The sequence below is a fragment of the Spodoptera frugiperda genome, chromosome 18 (assembly GCF_023101765.2).
Source record: "Spodoptera frugiperda isolate SF20-4 chromosome 18, AGI-APGP_CSIRO_Sfru_2.0, whole genome shotgun sequence".
Taxonomy (NCBI): domain Eukaryota; kingdom Metazoa; phylum Arthropoda; class Insecta; order Lepidoptera; family Noctuidae; genus Spodoptera; species Spodoptera frugiperda.
This window is the reverse complement of record NC_064229.1, coordinates 7,336,506-7,358,037: the sequence shown is the minus strand read 5'-3', so window position 1 is coordinate 7,358,037 and position 21,532 is coordinate 7,336,506. Positions and strand designations below refer to the sequence as shown.

At 35.7% G+C, this 21,532-nt stretch overlaps 2 long non-coding RNA genes across 3 annotated transcripts; both read left to right on the top strand.

The window, feature by feature from the left end:
* The first annotated feature begins 8,266 nt into the window (after window positions 1-8,266).
* Window positions 8,267-16,722, top strand: LOC118278148 (uncharacterized). Of its 2 annotated transcripts, XR_007706194.1 has the most exons (6): window positions 8,267-8,813; window positions 9,073-9,171; window positions 11,476-13,277; window positions 13,535-13,636; window positions 14,550-14,785; window positions 15,353-16,722. It is a non-coding gene; the product is annotated as an uncharacterized LOC118278148 (long non-coding RNA). The 2 variants fall into 2 exon arrangements; XR_004783825.2 differs by lacking the exon at window positions 11,476-13,277 and having other exon boundaries at window positions 8,549-8,813.
* An 890-nt stretch (window positions 16,723-17,612) lies between these two features.
* Window positions 17,613-20,713, top strand: LOC118278147 (uncharacterized). The gene is made up of 5 exons (XR_004783824.2): window positions 17,613-17,818; window positions 18,132-18,198; window positions 18,620-18,795; window positions 19,416-19,482; window positions 19,656-20,713. It is a non-coding gene; the product is annotated as an uncharacterized LOC118278147 (long non-coding RNA).
* Window positions 20,714-21,532: the final 819 nt, after the last annotated feature.

The following is a 21,532-nucleotide window of genomic DNA, read 5'->3' as shown; positions in this document are numbered from 1 at the left end:
GGTATATACTAGTACAATCCCCCGGTTCCCCCTGTCTAGAACGCAGATTAAATAACTTAGGCAGTGGCGGATTCAAAACGGGGGTCCTGTGACAAACATTGCCATTATTTTTACCTGGTGATCGCAGTGCAAAGAATCAGGTTAATCAGAGACCTTTATTTCGCCCTGCCTTCTCAGTCTAATTTATAGCCCCTTAGTAAATTTCTTTGAACTTTACGGAAAGACTAGATTTTTTTTTTTTTCATATTGAATGGGCCGACGTTTGGCCGCTATCTAGATATGGTGACAATTGTATTCCAAATGAATTTTGCTACCATCACACAATTCAGTGAAATCGATCTTTAAATAGAATAATTCAAGTTATTCTATTTAAAGATCGATTTCCTGGGTTGTTCTGCACAGGGCGTGGGAGAGTCGTTTGTAAGTAAGTAACTAAGACACTGAAACTCTAAGGCGGTGATGAGTTTGATTCGGCAGGGGTCCCTGCAAAAATGCACCTTTGCAACGTGGTTAGTCCGGCCCTGCGCAGAGTACGATTCAGTTCATAAAAATTGTACGCTGCCCATCGATTTTGTCTGGCTATTTCATTAATTATCTGCGGGGCAGATAAAGACTGTTTGAAAATGGATATGCTGCTTTGTTAGATTAAAAATATGTTTTGTTCGTTAGTCTGCTTGAAATTCGAAAAATAAATTCTTCTGGGTGATACTGATAGGTCTTTGTTTCAAGAAATAGATACATTTAAGAAAAGGTAACGCGATTAGAAAATATGATAAAATCGAGTAAAAATAACTTTGCTAAAAGAAGGAAGCTGCATACAGAGCAAGTTATAAATTAATAAAAAAAAAAACAAATAAATATTTGTTATATGAGACATCATAATTAAACAGACTCCCACTTTCCTCATTAGTGACACAATCTATTTATAGTGAAGTCAAGCTTAATCAAAATTTCAGAAGTGTTGTACATAATAAAATATTCAAACGTTCAAACATACAAGCTTTTAAATCTTTTCATATACTAATAACAGGGCATGACCGCACAGTGGCGCCACACAGCGTTAGCCTAGCTTTTGTTTCCACTAACGCGACCATCAGGCTTCAATTCATTGAAGTTTTCTTCACCAGTTAGTGAGTGGTACTTCTATGGATTAGTACTGGCATAATGGCGCCTAATGACAGTTGTGCAAAATGGCGGACTTATATTCGTTTTTGAAATTCATAATTCGAACAAAGAACAATAATAAAAAATGTGCGAAATTGTGAGTTGTTGAAAAAAGTGTTCATTGTTTGAGGATAAAATTAATGTAAGTAGCATTCATTTGTTTTTCATTTGTCTATTTTATCTGTTTATATAGGCTATGCGTAATTAAATATTTATGGGCTCGTTAACGAACCGATTCCCAAATAAAGAAAACACTATACATCCGCCTGTTATGTTCTCTGCACCACCCAAGGGTCAGACAGGTAGAAAATGCCTACGCCATTTTGTCCGCCCATGTACTTGTGCATAAAGCTTTTTAAATAAATAAATAAATATACATAAAAGACAATGTTGCTAAGAAAATTATAAGCAACAGTTTTCTTTGTCCAGTTGCAGCAATTTTTTTAAAATAAACAATATCACGCCTTTTACAACATCTATATCAGCAGTCTACTCTACACTAGCTGACCGAGAGACAGACATTTTTTTTTAATATTGTAATATTTCCTTTAACGATCAAAAGTGTCTTCCAGGTCTATTTGAAATAAACAATTTTAATTTCGAATTTGTCTAAAACTACTAAATCTATCTGATAAACTCTGTCAGCTTGTATTAAAAAGCTAACTCATCATGGAGTATAACATTGATTTCTTTTTATTTATTAGTACAAACGGGCACTACTCGACAGAAATTTTAATAAATACCAGACAGGGTAAGCTGTAGATAAAATATCGGTACCGGTCCATTCCATACAATTCAAACGAATCCAGTTTTCGATTGACGGTAAGGGGTGTCTGTACAAACAATTCCGGACTAACTCTTACATAGACAGACCGACAGACATACATACACATATATAACGCAGTCGCATTCAATTCAACCCTTCATATTGCGACCGGACTTAATTATTGAATACCAAACTGAAAATACTATTAAAACACAGGACTCTAGCAAATGTCGGTCTTATTTCTGAATGGTTATGGTCTAAATTGCCGCAGTAAATCTTTTGTGACTGAATTCTGTCTGGAGAGTTTCGAAGTAGATACTTAGATTTTCCCGTTTAGATGATATCATTCTGATATTGGAATTTTTGACTAAATAGACTGCTTTATAGGTCGAAATTCGAGTGGCCGCGAGATTTTAATTTTCTTTCTTATATTATTACCGAACTATGTTGGCGAAACGTGAGCTTTACGTAATGGAACGCTTAGGAAAATAAACGAATAGAGTAATATTAAAATTATTAGTGATGCCTTTTTTTTTAGTGATGCATAAGGAGTTGTTTAACAGTGCTCATTTAAATGTACATATTTAGACACATTTCGTAAGAAAAAAACGTCACAATATGTGTCAGTGAAACTAATAGACCCATAATTACGTAATCTATTCAAGTTAGTTGGACTACTTTCGAGTCACACCAGGAGTCTTAAATACGAGTCGCGTAAAAAAAGCGGTAAAAAAATATTAAAAGTTTATCTCAATGATTAAGGTTGAATGAGCAAGAAAATACATCTAAATACAATAATTAAAATACATAATTATCTTTTGAGACTGCTTCGCTGGTCAAGTGGTCACAAGTGCGACTGCCGAACAAGGGGTCTCGGGTCGGGCAAAGTATTACCGGTTTTTTTTCGGATTTTCGAAAATTACTTAGTGGTAGCACGGATTCTGGAATTGTGCCCAGCGTATGGCAATAGGTTTACCCTCTATTACATGGGACTTACAACATAAATGGTAAAAAGTGGGTGTAATGTGCACCTCTTTTTTTTTTTTTTTTTGAGGGGGAAAATCATCCAATGACTTCTCCCGCCTTGGGCGAGGCGAGAGGGAGTGTCAGACTCGTACTGACTAAAAACCACCCCGTTCCTTCTCCTGCTTTTCGAGCCGGAGCCCCGGTAAACCCGCTAGGTAGTCCGCAGCTCCGAATCAGGCATCAGCCCTACTGGGCCCCATCTGTGGTGGTCTGATGGCTCTTTGAGGCGCGCGCGGAACGCGACGCGCCGCACGCACGGGTCTGGTTCTGTTCGGGCGATGAGCTACCCTTGCTCGCCGTCCACAGGCCCGCACTTACGGTGGCCGGAGATCGTCTCGCGATCCCCGACGCCCAGAGTGTCTCTCACGACGGCTGGGGCGTGAGGAGGTTTGTTCCCTCACGCGCCCCGCCTCCTCCTTAGCTAGCATGACTGCTTCGCAAAAGGAGGAGACGGCATCCCAATCCCTCTCGCTCCGCACCATGGCTTGAACCAGTGCCGGGCGCGAGAGGTCGCCGTCGCCGACCACATCCCTGAGGACTTGGCGGTGCTCAGCCCACGCAGGGCACACCGCCACTGTATGTTCTACTGTGTCCTCCGGGCGGTCCTCGCAGTGATGACACCCGGGCGTTTCCTCCCGCCCAATAAGGAACAGGAACCTACCGAAACTCCCATGTCCGGTAAGCACCTGCGTCAGGCGGTAGGTGAGGACGCCGTGGCGCCTCTCTAGCCACTCCTCAAAGAGGGGACTTACCGCTGCAATGACAGCGAGCCCAAATGTGCACCTCTGCCTACTCTTTCAGGGATAAAAGGCGTGACGTTGTGTGTTATTTTTGGAGAGTGTTAAGCATTTTGAATTTAAAACTCGAAAATCTGCATAAACTGACCGGTGTCCAATCAATAGAAACCAGACGATCACATCTGCTATACTTATACATATACAACGTGTAACAAAAAGGGGGTATACATATCAAGTACATGGCTTCTAGATAACATAACAAACGATACGGTAAGGGTTTTTAAACTCATGTTTTCATGGTACCAAGTTATAAATTTTTCAAATCGCGCCGCCGCGTGATTCAAAATTAGGTAGACAGGTATTAGGCGATCAGATTGACAGAATAAATGTTTCGTAATATTAGCGAGTCATCCCTGTAGTATTGTGACACGTTTGTATGATTTAAAGTCAAGAACCATGCGATACCAAGTATTTGGTACAAAATTTTTTTTAAACGTATTTTCAGCTGAAACTTCGTGTAGAGACTCTATTACCTGTATTCTTCAGGGCTTCTTGATGTATATGGGTATTTTGTTACACGTTGTATACACACAACGCAGACGAATTCAATTCCACCCTTCACGTCGCGACTGGACTTCATTTATTAATACCAAAATGGAAATACTATCGACGCACCAAACTCTTGTAAATATCAACCGTATGCCTATAGATTTAAGGTTTGAAATTTAGCTATCTAGACTTCAGAAAATATCAACCCTATACCTGAATTATTAAGGTTTAAATTGCAGCAATCAAAGGTTAGTGTGCATTATCAAGTTAGACAGACTATAGAGGGTTTAAAATGTAGCGATCCAGACTTCAGTAGGTAAATATCAACCCTATACCTGAATTATTAAGGTTTAAATTGTAACAATCAAAGGTTAGTCTGCATGATCAAGGTAGACAGACTATGGAGAGTTCCTAAGTAACTCTATTGAATGATGTCAATTTAATTTTGGTTTTTCTGAATTAACCGGCGTTGTTGGTTGAGTCATCGTAATTAAGTTTGAAAAGTTTGTAGTTTTTCATCTTATTACCTCAATTCTTTTAACCTCCCAAGGGATAAGCAATGATTGCTCATTTGTCTTCACTGTTCCCACAGATTTTATACGAGCCAATATATTGGACATAGACTGTGCAGCAATCAGTCTGCATGAGGAACTATAGAGGGTTTGAAATGTAGCGATTCAGAATTCAGTAAATATCAACCCTATACTTGAATTATTAAGGTTTAAATTGCAGCAATCAAAGATCAGTCTGCATGATCAAGGTAGATAGACTATGGAGGGTTCCTAAGTATATGCCACCCTATCTAATGACGTCATTTTAATTTTGGTTTTTCTGAATAGTTGATTAAAATGTCTCGTTGTTTGAGTTTGTTTTGTTATTGTAGTTTTTCATCCTTAGATTGGGAATATTCATTATTTATCAATTTATTGATATCACATTATTCTCACATCTTTTAATCCCTGGGTAAAGGGGTAAGCAGAGGTATTTTATGAAATCTAAATTTTAAACAATCTTCTAAATATTAATTTAAGCTGCGTAGTGACGGCAGACCAAACTATATTTATCTCCACTTTTGCTCTTCCTGCGGGTTTTAAAAAAAACAAAAAATTGAACAGAGATTGTGTAACAAGGCGAGAGGGAGTGTCAGACTTCCACTGACTAAAAACCACCCTGTTCGTACTCCTACTTTTAGGTGCCAGAGCCCCGGTAACCCGCTAGGTAGTCCGCAGCTCCGGTTCAAAAATCAGAACAGATGGGGATCTGTGGTGGTCTGATGACTCTTTGATCCGCGCGCGGAATAAGACTCGCCGTACGCACGGGTCTGACTCAAACAATATTGAACTCACATCTACAATATACAAATACTAACAATATGCGAACTCAGACGTACTCAATTCCACCCTTCATGTGGACTCAGGACTTTAATTTTTCAATACCAAAATGAAAATACCATCACAGTACTAAACTCTAGCAAATATCAACTGTATACCTATCGATTTAAGGTTTAAAGTGAAGCGATTGGGAGTTTAGTAAAAGTAGCGATCTAGAATTCAATAAATATCAACCCTATACCTGAATAATTAAGGTTTAATTTGCAACAATCAAATGTCAGTCTGTACTGTACTGTACTGTACAGACTATGGAGGGTGCCTAAGTACATGCCACCCTATCGAATGATGTAATTTTAATTCTGGTTTTTCTGAATAGTTGATTAAAACTATCTCGTAGGTTTAACGATTGGAAATGCTATTTCCGAATTTCACATGCACATGACACCCAGACCTGAAACAACAATTTGTGGATCATACAAAGAGTTGCTTCATGCGGGAATTGAACCCATTACACTTCAGCCCAACCGTGCAGTCTTTTCATCATCAACTCGCCTGCTAAGAAAGAACATATTAAATTGAAAATCCATAAACTGACCGGTGTAGCCAAAAAAAATTCAATTCAAATTATTACACAGACATCCACATCTACATACAACGCAGACGTATTCAATTCCACCCTTCATGTCGACTCAGGACAATTACCCTACGTTTTTCTGAATACTAAATTGAACTGTCTCGCTAGTTAGCCGATTGGAAATGCCACTTAAAACACGACTATTGATTAGGTATTATTGCTAGGTTAGGTCACCATAGATGGAGCCCAGTAGGGCTGATGGCTGATCCGGAGTTGCGGATTACCTTATTGGTTTACTGGGAATCCGGAACAAAGGGCAATAGTAGGAACGGGTATTAAAAAAACCTTGACTCGCACTTGGATTTTCTCCTATTTCGTGGATGTGTTTACGAACATACAATTTCACTTGCACATCAAACCTAGACCCGAAACAACAATTTGTGGATCACACAAAGAGTTGCTTCGTGCGGGACCGCAGCCACCGCACTAACAGTTTTTTCAATATTCAACTCGCCTGCTAAGCAAGAAGATATTAAATTTAAAATTCATAAACTGATGTAGCAAAGCAATATCCAATTCGAATTACTACATAGACATCCACAGCTACATACAACGCAGTCGTATTCAATACCACCCTTCATGTCGACTCAGGACTTAATTTTAAAATACCAAAATTAAAATACCATCCAAGTACTAAACTGTAGTAAATATCAACTCTATACCTTTCGAATTAAGGTTTAAAGTGTAGCAATTATGACTTCAGTAAATATCAACCGTATACCTGTGTTATTAAGGTTCAAATTGTAGCCATCAAAGGTAACGGTCTGCATGATCAAGGTAGACAGACTATGGAGGGTTCCTAAGTACTTGCTACCCTATCGAATGATATCATTTTAATTTTGGGTTTTTCTGAATATTTAATTAAAATGTCTCGCTAATTGAGCGATTGGAAATGCCAGTTAAAACACGAGGATTGATTATTTATTATTATTGCAAGGTTGCCAATAAAATTATTTTCTTTTATTTCTATTTAAAAAGAAGAACGTTGCCCCACACTAGGATTTTCTTCTATACCTATCGTAGATGCGTTTACAAACATACAATTTCACATGGAAATACACCCAGATCAGAAACAACAATTTGTGGATCACACAAAAAGAGTTGCTCCGTGGGACAATCGAACCCACTCTACATCCGCCAGATGGCCAACCACCGCGCTAACCGTACAGACTTTTCATCATCAACTCGCCTGCTAAGCAAGAACATATTAAATTGAAAATTCATAAACTGACCGGTGTAGCCAAACAAGATTTATTCGAAGTACTATATAGACATCTAGGTACAGCTACATACAACGCAGACGTATTCAACTCCACCCTTCATGTCGACTCAGGACTTAATTTTTCAATACCAAAATGAAAATACCATCAAAGTACTAAACTCTAGTAAATATCAACTCTATACCTTTCGAATTAGGGTTTAAAATGTACCAATTCTGACTTCAGTAAATATCAACTGTATACCTGTGTTATTAAGGTTCAAATTGTAGCTATCAAAGGTAACGGTCTGCATGATCAAGGTAGACAGACTATGGAGGGTGCCTAAGTGAGTTTTACCCTGTCGAATGACGTCATCGGCGATGGCGAAAATTCGCTTATAATTCGCGAAGTTGTAACACAGTGAAGACATAGGTTATTGTGGCATTTAAAAAACATATCAACATGTGTTTCTTCCAAATATAATGTATTACTCTTTAAAAAGTGAACTGTACGAAAAAGCTCGACTAGTTTCAAGCTACGCTGGGACTCATAAACATGAGCTGTGTGCTACTTTAAAAAAAAGTTTAAGATTTTACTACAATGGGTCTTACGTTTGAAGACTTTGTGTGTGTGTGTGTCCAGCAGTTCTATTTTAAGAAATTTCTAAGTAAGAGCCTTCTGACCTTTGTTATAGATACCGTTTTTATACGAGGAAAATAATAAAGAACCTATGTTTATTTATAGCTTAAAATGTATTGATTTCGTATCTCGTGAAAAACAAAGGAAGACGGATTTGTTCGTTTGTTTTTTTTACAAATGGTAGACAGTGGTAACTTGAGCTAATTTTGGCGTAAATGTGTGAATTTTCCGTGATCAGTGTTTTGAAGCTGGTTTTTGTTATTGAGTTATTGTGATATAGATATTCTATTGTCGTTGTGGTCGAGTGTCGTTGTTAAAAATAACCATTAAGCCGGGAGCGTAGATCTACGCGAGACACAATGTTTTTTCTATTGGGTCATATGAGACACGATCGGCAGTGAAGAGGTTAGAAGAAGGAAATCTCTTTAACTTTTTAAAGACATATTTACTTCTACATATCATGCATTTAATTTGAAATGTAAGTCCTAAAAGTATCAGGTATCTGAGATTTCATTCCTAAAGATCGTGAAACTTGGCGAATTTACAATCTGTCGCTAGCGAATGTTTCCTCATATGCCCTAACCGACTACAGACGTTATATACTATGTTTATATACCATACCTCTGAGTATTGATCTGACCTGCGCACTGCAGACTTCACTGTACTGCAGTGTCGCCTGCATTCAGCCATTACTCGTTCTGCCGCGGAAGGCTTCGATTCTTCGATTATCGTCCTTATCTACGAGCCTTGGTCAGCAAAGGAAATAAGGTAGGTGGTCTAGTACCTTTGTTTTTAATTATTTTTTTTTTATTAATATACGTTATGTGTATTGAATTGGAGGTGTAGAGAGAGGTGTTCTTTGTTCCCTATACGTAGGTACTATAGCTACTTAGGTACTTACAAATTCCTTTGTTTGTAAGTATCGATTTAATTTAAATAGATGTGTTAGTTAAACCTTCCCCGTTTGTTATAAAACTCCCTGTAGTCTTATTACATGTAACTTACGTAAGAATTTTAATGTTTTCAGAGGGCGTGGTCCTGAGAGACACGTGGCGTGTCGGAGGCGCTTCAAGAGAACCAATTTGGTCCTTCGAGTCACCGCAGAGGTTTCTGCTTTTCTCTTGAGGTAAATATGTTTTATTTTAATAATATTTAAGTTGTGTGTTGTGTGATAATGACTAATACGCAGCGCGAGCCGACTGCTCTAAGCTATTGTGGGAATAGGAACTTAGTGATTTGGTGGTTAAGAAATTTTAGTAAATTGTGAAGTTCTTTGTTCGTTCTTGTATTTAGTAAGCTGGGTTGGGGGACAAATAGGTTTTAGCTCAGCTTAGCGATGAATATATTTTTAGCAATCTACCTGATAAGAAGTCATTAATTATTTGATAGCCTCATCATCATCATCATCACCAGCCTGTTCTCGTCCACTGCTGGACATAGGCCTCTCCAATGGCAATTTGATAGCCTCGCTGATATAATATTCTCAAAACTGTGAATATATGGACATTGCCACGCACATTTGGTCCTACGTTACAAGATTCTAATTCTGGCAAATTATGCTTTATTCAAGCTCTTGAATGTTAGGATATTTCAAGGCACATAGTTTAGATTCGATTTTAATTGTGCTAGATTACTAAAGCCGCATCTGTTTTCACTGTGATGGACATACCATAACCTAACACATCTGTATAACAACTTGGAAATTAGACAATAGATACAGTACAGTATAGACACTTAGTACCAAGGAGATATGTTAAATATTATCATGACACATTCTACACTCCACAGTACAGAACGAATAAATAACCTCATTAAAACACTGATAGATGGATTCTATTGCTTTTTCTTTTAATTGATTTTGAAGCCAAGCATAGAGGCGAAGTTAGTTACCAATATGCTACAATGGCAATGGTTATAGACCATTATGCTTTTACTTAAGTTGAACAAAGTATTAAAGTAATAACTATGCAAGGCTCTTTGGCAAATGCTTATATTAATAAAATCGCCATTGCGATGTAGCATGGAGTATGTCGGCTTGAGCAAAAGTATTAGTTATTTATTTTAGAAATTTATTTGTAACTTTGTTTTTTTCTTCTCCTTTACCTACCGCTATATAAAAATTTAAGTTCGATTTTATTTTAACTTCAACAAGCAGGTCTGTTTCAATTTCTTTTGTTTGGTGGATCGAAATTAAATTACGAGATAAGTAACTTGGTTTATTATAGAAAGCGCTAGGCTGTTAAACTGTCACAACAAAATAAATATGTAATTTTCACATTTTCACTTGTGAACAGTTGTAGAATAAAACAAAAACATAACTATATTTTGGAAACCTTGTAAAAATAGTGACTTGCCCATTTTCCCCAAATACTAAAAGACAAAATAAGGTAAGATGAGCTTAGAATATATCACATCACATCAACAGCCTATAATAGTGGCCACTGCGGACCAACGCCTCTTCTCACATGAAGAAGGTTTGAGCATTAATCACCACGCTTGCTCAATGCAGGTTGGCGATTTCAAACTTATAATTAAAAATTATAAGCCCAGGTTTCCTTCACCGTTTGTCAGTTATGTCTAAATAATCTTAGAAAGTACATATAACTCGGAAGGGTACTTGCCGTTAGTAGCTTTCGAACCCTCATGCATCAGCGGGCATCTTGAAGCTCTTTTATTATTTATACCACTATAAACTTTATTTTAAATATTCTGTCCAACGATTTTCGAAGAGTTTCACTTGTGCAACTTGGATCAGCCCTCCAGGTTCGTAAATGTAGTTGAAATAAAGGTATAAAAATTAAAATACTATTTAGTCCGTCAGTTAGGAAAGGTATAAGACATCATCATTATTATCATCAGCCTGTTCTCGTCCACTGCTGGACATAGGCCTCTCCAATGGCACGCCACTGAGCTCGATCTTCAGCTCTACGCATCCAACCACTACCAGCCACCTTGCGGATATCGTCACTCCATCTAGCTGTAGGGTGCCTCACACTACGCTTGCCTAGACGCGGTCTCCACTCTAGAACACGTTTATCCCAACGGTCATCGGTTCTTCGACAAATGTGACCGGGCCGCTGCCATTTCAGCTTGCTAATCCTTTTTAAGGCACTTATTTTTTATTTTGTCATATAAGATAACAATACATAAAATAAAACGAGTCAAAACTAGTCAAAGTGGGAGCAAATACCTCATGAATATAAACTCAAAAGTATTTGTTTCGCTAAAAAAATAAAAAATACGTGTCTTATGTTTTAAAATAATCTACAAGACGGACATTAAAATAAAAATTAGTTATCTACCCTATTCGTCTCCATACATTATATAAGATTTACGTTTTAATTGCTATCGCCTAAACCGAATTGCATGAACGTAAGTAAAGCCATATTAATGAATTACCAAATTCTATGTTCTTCTTTCATATTTTCAGATACCATCGCGCTTAAGATCGAGAGATGGGTAACGTGTTCTATGTAGCTAACAATTCAGACGACAATGAGTTAGTAGACGCGGATCTACCTGTAAACGAACTGCGACGACCCGGGCATTACATGGAATATTGTAACAGTATGGTGTCGGGTGTCGGTCTTGTCAAGGACTTTCAGCTCTCAAACCAATTTAACGAAAAATTATGGTTTGGCAGGATGACGTTCCTTGTCGTCGATCAAGGAATTTTTAAAGCGAAAGATAAAAAAGCTATCGAGTCCAGACTCGGCAGGCAGCTGGAGCGCGAAGACTGTATTTGTATCCGCCACCCAAAAACCATAAAAGACGGACAGTTGCTGCCTCAGCAAGTGTTCGTAGCTCGTGTTTTTAGTTTGGATATTGTGCATTAAGAAATAATTATTTCAAGCACATGAGTTTTCCTTTCTTTGATGGTTTCAAACATTTATTGTCGGTTGTCGTAGTGGTCGATTTTCAGAAAATATTCTTAAATTCTTAATATATTTCCATGTCATGTCAAAAAATCGTATACGGGTGTAAACATTTATACCTATGTGTAATTCTTTGCATTTCTTATACTTAAGCTTGATTGTGTGAAACATTATAATATAGAATTCAATCAGAAATTGTAGTGTTAATATTTATATACCTATTCAAATAGTTTAGCTTTGTCCCGATTAATTCAATCCACATTTCACAATAGGTGTATACTTAGTTGTACATAATTAATTCTAAATAGTGTTTCCAAAATAGCAGCTTTAGAATTTAGATTAGTTTTAGAACATTTAAATACACTTAGTGTATTTATGAAAAATAGAGTAGCCATTGATAAAATAATAAGTAATTAATCCCAAACATAAATATGTGTCCAAATATAAAAATCTAGATGAGAGATTAGTCAATCAAATAACATAACATTTTGCAAATCACGCCAACTTCAAAATAGATTTTTATCATGGTGGAAAATCATCCAATGACTTCTCCCGCCTTGGGCGAGGCGAGAGGGAGTGTCAGACTCTTACTGACTAAAAACCACCCCGTTCCTACTCCTGCCCGTCGAGCCGGAGCCCCGGTAAACCCGCTAGGTAGTCCGCAGCTCCGGAAACTTCAAAATAGATGGCGTGGCGATCTTAGACAGTTATCAAACATATGTTGATATCTGTAATATTAATACCTACATATAGTAATGAAATTAATGACATAATATTTTAACTATCCCTCTTAACGTATGCCTCTAATAACAATCACAAGCCAAAATTTTAGATATTTTGTAATTAACCCCATGTAACCTCAAACACAACGCAATGAGTTTTACCAAAGTATCATAGATAGCAGCACTTTGTATGAGCCATTGACAAATATACGCCGCTGTATTCACGCTTGTCATTATATCAAAATTAATAGAATGAGCACTTGGCTTATGGTCTCATGTAACTGAATTTTTGATTATTGAACTGTACAATGTCATTTTGTATCTTGTTTATAAAAATATATAGCATTTCATTCCAATTATTACCATTTAAAGATTGAGGTTATGTTGTGTCGGTTGGAACTGTAAGAGTTGTGTTGGTCGGATCTGTAGGACCAACTTCAGGAAGGACCTGAATTTATCTGTAAGCGGTTTGTCTGTGGCTGTATTCAGACCCATGATGAGTTGGGCCCCAGGAATTATTGATTGGTCCTTTTTGCCGCAGTAAGGTGTTGTCTCGTACGTGCATTTGGCGTTGTCGGTTTTAAAGGTGTTTCTTAACTAATTTAACGTTTTTATTATTCCTTCAGTGATATAAGGTGAAGTAATGTTTGGAAATGTAAATTATTTGTTATTTTATTTGGAAGTTGTCCGTGAATGGGGTTTTGATAAGTGGACCTTTGATACAGGAGCAGCTGCCATTTTGAATCATCGAACTTTCGTGTGACTATCTTTCATGATTTTTAAAGATATTAGGGAATGAATTTCGCAAATGTTACTTGATTTTCCAGTGATGTTTTGGGATTAAGTGATTAAAGATTGGTGATTTAAATCAGTTTTATTTTCCTGGTTTCAGAGGGAGTGGTTCCTCGTTACTGAAGCACCTTCGGGTGCGCCTTAAGGCCTTAAAGCAGCGCCTTCGGACAGTCAGTAGAAGTTTTTCGAGGATTATTTACAGGTATTTCAGTAGTTTGTTTCAATATATATGTAATATGTACTTTGGAATTGAAAAATATTACAAATAGTAAATTTATTAAATCAAAGCATCATAAAGATTGCTTCAGTTATAGGGATACCACTAGGGTCGATTCTGGGACCGCTGTTCATTTTATTGAAGTCAAATTTAGGCCAAAATAAATAATATTTCAGTTAGGTATTTTTCTTTGATGTTTTGCAATTTTCAATTTTCAATTTGTTCAGCAATTTTATATAATAAAAAAACTATTTTTTACTTAATAGCTTAATAATAGGATTGTACGGTTATTGAGATGAAAAAGTTTTAAGTAATTCGCGCGATACAATGTTATTTTTATGTAATATATTTTACTATTAAATTAAATTTCATGTTAATATCATTTACTTATTCTGCATACGTAAAAATAATATTAAACTTGGACTTAAGTAATATTTCTTTCCTTTTTCTTACACATTGACACAAAATCCCTTTTTGATCTAATGGGTGTTAAGCGCGACTGCTGAGCATGCGGTCGCAAGTTTGCCACATGTGTTTGACGAAAAATTTTTAGGATTTTCAATGAATAAACTCTGAAATGGTGCCCGATATGTTTGATGATAGATAATACAATACAGCTTTTTATTAATTACTAGCGACTCGCCCCAGCTTCTCATGGGTGCAGTGGTGATATAATTATGTATGTATTATACATAAAAACCTTTCTCTTAAGATAGATCTAATAAGATAAGAGGAAGGTTTTTGTTTTTGTTTTGTGAACAAACCGCATTCAAATGCGGTCGGTTTAAGCATACTAAGAGATATAGAGACAGAGAAAGTGACATTGTTTTATACTATGTAGTGAAACACCTACACAAAACCTTTTACATTTTTGTATACTTGTTACAAAACTTTTCAGGTCACTGTTTCAAGATGAATGTGGTACGAGAAGCACGGTTCGTGGAAAACGACGGGATAGAATTAAAGAAGCTCATCCCCACAATAGCCACATTTATTGTCTTAGACTACATCATAGAAAGATTACTATTAGGAATGAATTTAAATTATTTTCTTATACGATATTATACTAGACCGCTAATCAATGCAATAAAGGAACAATGGAAACGGTTTAAAGAATATATAATGCAGATTGAGGTTGGTATCATCTTATTGTTTTATCTCATATAATAGGGATGATGACAGGGTATGAAAATTAAAAATCTAATTAGTCCGTCAGTTAGGTAATAAAAAAATATTAGACACGTATTTTTTTATTTTGTCATATAAGATAACAATACTTAGATAAAACGAATCAAAGTTTAGGAGTGGGAGCTAACTACGTCACTATAGAGTATAAAACGTACTCTAAAGTGACGTCACGCGATATTTAAAATGGATATATCTTCGAAAGTATTTGTTTCCGTAAGAAAATAAAAAATACGTGTCTAATATTTTTAAATAATCTACAAGACGGACATTAAAATAAAAATTAGTCATCTACCCTATTTTGTCGTTATTTGCAAATAAATTAACTTCAAAGATTAATTATTTTACTTACCTTTGTGTTTATAAGTAGTTTTTGTTTGTAGAAACGAAAAAAATATTAATGATTATCTAGATAATAAATTTGCAATGTGGTCTTTTAGTCCTACGAGGTCCTAGAACCGAAGGACCACAATGCATTATGTTGCACTATTAAAATGGAATATGTTTCTTCAACAGGAACCACCCACACTGAATATGGACTAAATGAGTGATATTGAATTTCTACGCTCTACTTTCTACTTCTACAACTAAAATGCATTTGGATTATGTATTGGTAAATGGAAGGTTACAATGGCTTTTGTGCATATTGGCGGCATAGCATATCAAGTAATTTTTTGCGACATTTAAAAATGTACCTTAGAAATGTGATAAAATAGTTCAATTTTAATATAATGTACACAGTTTTAAGTAACATTTTTAAATGTCACATTAAAAATACCATGTCGTCAATAGTGCTGTAATAAATCTTGTAAACATTTTGTTTTGTAGTCAAATTGTTTGCAAGATTGACTTATTATGTTATTACAAACATTCGCCAAAAATGTTATCATGTTATAGATATAAGTGTCAGAGGTGAGCGATTAAAACAGCAAGCATTTTCCAATATAAAGGACCTCTTGTATTTAAGGTCTTTTATAACAAACATTTGCTACGTTTCACTGATCTTTTTTCTGTCTTTTTCCTATCTGGGTTTGGTTAATTAGGACCGAATCTGATAAGCCTGATTCGGATCCCAACCCAGTTGGATAAAAAGGAAAATAATGATGGTTTTTTACATAAAGAAACTATCTTCTGCTCTCAATATCCTGTTAAAAATGACACCACGTTTTTGGATAAACCCGTGTCATTCTTTACTTCTCTTCTGTGCCATAGTATTTAGAATATGCTTGCACTTTTTGGTCGCTCCCCTCATCTAGAAGTTAAAGAAATGTAGCAAAATATACACCACGAAAATCTAAACTAAGTACTAGTATGTAAGTCTTTAGAAAAAAAAGAACGTTTGTAAATATTATTTAAAATAACTGTCTCGTACTTCATGTTCTTCGAAATTCTGTGAATTTTAAGATCTGTTTACCTTTGATAAGTGTGCCCATTTTCTAACGTTATTTAAGATAAGTCTTGCCACGTAATGAATGTGGTACTGTTACGTCATACATAAGTTAAGGTTACATAAGTTTCTAGTTATATCCCGAGCCGGAGCTGCGGACAACATAACAGGTTACCGGGGCTCCGGCTCAAAACAGGAGAAAGAACGGGGTGGTTTTCAGTCAGTAAGAGTCTGACACTCCCTCTCACCTCAACCAAGGCGGGAGAAGTCATTGGATGACTTTGCCTCCTCAAAGAAAAAAAGTGTACTAGTTGTATAGGGAAAGAACGTCTCTGTATTCTTAATATCGTGTTACCGTTTGAACATCATCATGCCGTTGTATTATATTGAAAGTTGTCGTAGTCTTGTGTCGAATGTTGCCGTGTTAGGAACGTCTCTGCAATTCTTGATGTGTACTTGTAAGTGTCTTTATAATAAAATAAATGTTTCATAGGAGGAATATGTTTGTTTAATTTTCAATCTAAATAGATTCATTAAGAAGTCTAGCTCTGTCAGTCACAGTGTTAGAAATTATAAAAGACATCAATTTTCCCTATCAGTCTAGTTTCTTATCCACAACCATCTTTAAAGTTTGAAAGAATGACTACTCCAAAATGATCCTTCCTCGATTATTTTTGTAAACGATAGGTTGCGAGTGTACATATTATTTGATAGTCTACTCAGTGTTCGTAATAATAAAAAAGAATGTTCGTTAGAGCCTGTTTTTAGAGCTAATAAATTATGGGACATATGAACACGCAAATACTTTCAGAATATATCCTTATTTTTGTAAATGAGCAGATGGATGGCTATCGATAACGCCCATAGACATTCGCAAAACCAGATCTGGCCTGCCGACCTTTCGTGGCATGTCACAGTAGCAACGAAGTTTGCTGGAAGTCTGATAGATGGTTTGCGATTACCATAACCTAAGTTTGTCTCCAACACTTGAGACATTAACAGTGCCTTGTCAATCATGTAAGAATTGGCACCATAATCATTTTCGTAAATAATCAGTTCAGATATACTATATGTGTAATGTATAAAATAACATTACCTTTTATATAATCTTATAGGTGAGTAGGTAGGAAATTACCATTTGACTATCTACTGTTAGTATCCCAATTGGTAGGTTATCAGCTGGTCGTTCTACCTCTTGGTGGATTTAGTTATTAGTGCTCTAAAATATTAGAATTTTGACACATTTTATATGGAATATTATGTCAAAACCCCATCTCCAGTTACCAAATCTACTGACCTAAAGGTTATTCATCTAAATTGTTGACCTCAACCATAAGCTACCATGATATAGTCTATCATAAATCACGCCGCCATCTTGTATTTTAAATGACATCTGTTAAATGGCGCTAGTATCGCTTTTGGCAAGCTTTGATTTTAGTTCCTAGTTTATCTGTAGGGTGTTACAAATTGATGATAATATATGTATCTTTATATTGTACCTGTAGCTGCGAAGTATCGATTAGGCCTGCGCAGTGCAATGTTTATTGACCTTTAGAGTTGCGTCTAGGATATTTTGACACACGAGTTTGCAAGAGGTATGTATGTATTTTGTAACATATTGTTATTGACTTGCTAATTTTGGTTTTGGGTTAAGAATAAGAGATTTACATAGCTGACAAAATAGGTTAAGTTGCCTTTGCGGTTTTGCAATTGCATTCGAAGAAGTAAACACATGGCGATTTTCTAAATGATATGTATTTATTTATAAGGCTTTATTTATTGATAAATGTTTTAAGCGTTATTTAACAATGGTGCTTGAAAATCAAAGTTAATTTAACGTGATCTGATTTAGAAGACTTTCACAGTTAAGATAATCTGACGTCTAATATTTTTTTTCTGTAATTCCAGGGGCAGGTGAGGAGAGTATAGGAGGGCCTGAATTCAAGCTTAGAGAGAGAATTCAGCAGATCAAAAGGTATGTTGCTAATACTTAATTGATTGAATTTGTAGAACATGTATTTATAGATCTTGTCGGGGAATCGGGGCTTGGGCAGTACGGTAACCTCACTCACAAGTTGTTTCACGCCATTTTTCTGTGAAGCCGTGGTATCACTTCAGTTGAGTCGGCACGTTCGTACCGAAGCATGCCTCTCCCACACTCATAATGAAAAATACCTACTTTCGCCCACGCTTAAAATGCAAGCTTTTGTATTTCCCATTCCTGACTATACTTTGACGGGGAGCCAGTGGATACAGGTGGCGGCTTGTTGTTCTATGTGGAAGACTAAGGGGGAGGCCTTCGTGCAGCAGTGGACGACTCTCGGCTGATGATGATGAAGATGATGATGATGACTGTACTTTACTTCTAGAGCCTTACTTGTTGATTCTGCTTCCAGGTCATGGTCATCAGAATGAATGCGAGATGTTTCTTCATGTTAGTGGGCACGTTCCTCGTGAACGTACTGTACCCAGTGGAGCCGTTGTACCATATCTTCTACAGCGGCGTGCCTTGGGTCATGTCGGCGCAGTATCTGAGGAAACTGTGGATGACGCTTATGTATGAGAATCAGGGGTGAGACTACATTATTTCTTTTCTAAATACAGTCTTGTAATGTTGTTTACATCCGAATATTCAAACGTTACTGAATTTTAAGACGCTCTTAAATGTAGTCACTAACAATTCTTTATAAAATGACAGAGATAGCACGATATTTAAGTACAACATTAAATTGAGTAGCGTTTGAGTATTCGGGCGTTAATCTTTTAATATCTGCAAAGGAAGGCAGAGGTGCGCAATGTAATGTAACACCCAATTTTCACCAGTTATTTTATGAGTTCTATGCTATTGGGAATGAGCCTGTTGTCAGATGTTTAATACAACTTCCAACATCGAGTTTATTTTTCAATACAATTAATGTAACTAATATTAAAGAAACTATAATCAATACTTCTTATATCTTCTCTTCTCTCTGTGTCTTTCGGCCAGTAATGGAAGTCTCTTGTATATTGAAAAAAAATAAGTTTATATAAACTTATTTTTTTCCTATGTATACAATTGTATATAATATATTATAATATAAAGTATAATATGTAACATAGCAATGTTGTAATACAATTAAACCTCATTTTTTCCTCAGGAACGCGGTTCACCATAGTACAAGTTGTTAAAAAGTCTTTTTATGTCATTTTCAGTCGTGTTGAGCTGAACAGTCTTGTGCAGTAAGAAGCAGAGTTGCTGCCTTAACGAGCAGTCGTCTAGGTAATTTATTTTTAATATTCACTAGAACAAAGTAGAGATTCCTGTAAACTTCTCAATTTAAGTCATTAACGAGTCTTTCTGCCTTTTACTATTAGCATCAGAGATACCTCGAGGTTTTCTCATGATATAAGGTTTTGCATAATTATTATTCTAATACGTATTTTTGTCCACAGATGTCGTGTTTATACAACAGGCTGCTCGACTGATTTTATCTTCAATTTTGTATGACTGAATCGGAAAACACTATCCCTAAAATTCTTTAGACACTTCTGGATTTATTTTGAAACTATTACATTATAATTTAACTAATCTTCAAAATAATTAACTAACGTTTTTTGGACATGTTTTTTTTAAAGCTATTACAATGTAATCTACTTTAATTAAGTTATCAAAATCAATTTAGGATTGGAGCTATATATACCTTTACCATAAACACCGCTATGTTTTACAATATTTCTCAAAAATTAATACAACTGAGATTCTACTTTGACTTATATGGGATAAAGTATGTTTAATTTTATAGTTACCTTGTATGTTATTATTGTGGAATATTATTTGTAATGTACATATTTAATTTATTTCATGCGTTCACAATCTATCATTTTGTTATCAAAGCTATCTTTCTGTTAGTGTTAATTTAAGATTCAGAGGTATTAATTTAATAAACCAAACATATGAGTTCTTAAGTAAATTAGTTTATATTAATGAGGTACTTAAAATACTGCCAGAAGTTCGAAAAGTTAAAATTTTGACGCATTTTTAAGTAATATATTATACTCATATAACATTCTTTATACTCGTACATTTTTGAATATAGCATAACCCAATAAATAAAAAAATTCGTAATAAAATATTTGTATCAACGTTTTCAGAAAAAAACCCGTAATCGTTCTTTAATTTTCGAAATGTAATATACGTTGTAAAGCACCTTACGTAACTATTTCGTATAATTATCTTACTAATATTTTAAATGCGAAGATTTGTGAGTTTGTGTGTATGTTTGTTACTCAATCATGGCTAAAGAAATCGGTCTTAAATTTGGACCACAGCAAGCCATAATCTGGTCCAAATAGTTAATCCCAACATATGATACTTTTATCACAAGGCAACGTTGGTGAAGCCGCAGATTCGGTTATCCGGTTTGTTTAAGATTTTGTCTTGATAAAGTGTTCGACTGGATGACAATAACGCATTTTTTATTGTTTCGTTTTTAATAAAAATTGGCGTTTTGTGTATTGTTTTATTCATAATAACCTTATTCCAATCCATCTTCATCATTACCCCATCATACTCGTTTACAGTAAACAGCAGACTTATGTCGACGTCGTCGTATCGTCATGTCTTCAGACATGAAGGGGGCAGGCAGAGGTGCGCATTACGGCATGTAATGTCACTATACAATGTATATCCACTTTTCACCATTTGTGTTATAATTCCCATGTAACAGTGAGTATATTGCCATATTATACTAGGCATAATTCCAGACTCCGTGCTACTACTGAGAAATTCGTACTACTAGAAAAAAATCGAAAAGCCGAAAAAAGCCCAGCAATACATTACCCGAACTGGGAATCGAACCCGAGACCCCTTGACCAGCAGTTGCAAACATTCGACCAACAGGTTGGTACAGAACACCAATGGCGTAAATAACATACTTTACGTGATCAAAGAAAATAGAAATCAAATGAATTTGCCTTCAACCTTTCGATCAACTGTAACTAACTAGTTGATCGACGCTTCAAATATTAATACATAAATACCTAAGAATATGATATACTAAATATGGACAAATAAACATTACACATACCTACTCCCTTAAGGTAAATGTGTATAAATCTGTTCTCATTCATTTATTCAATTCATTCATTCATTCAATCATTATAATATGCTTATACTTTACCGTAACAAAGATGCAGATTAAAATGAACTCTAACTTTAATAAATAAAGTAGATATTCAGTAACTTTTATCTCTCAATGATTCAAACAAGATGTTGAAATATTTAATACTCTGAATTAAATTAAACCGACTATTGAAAAACCATTATAGTC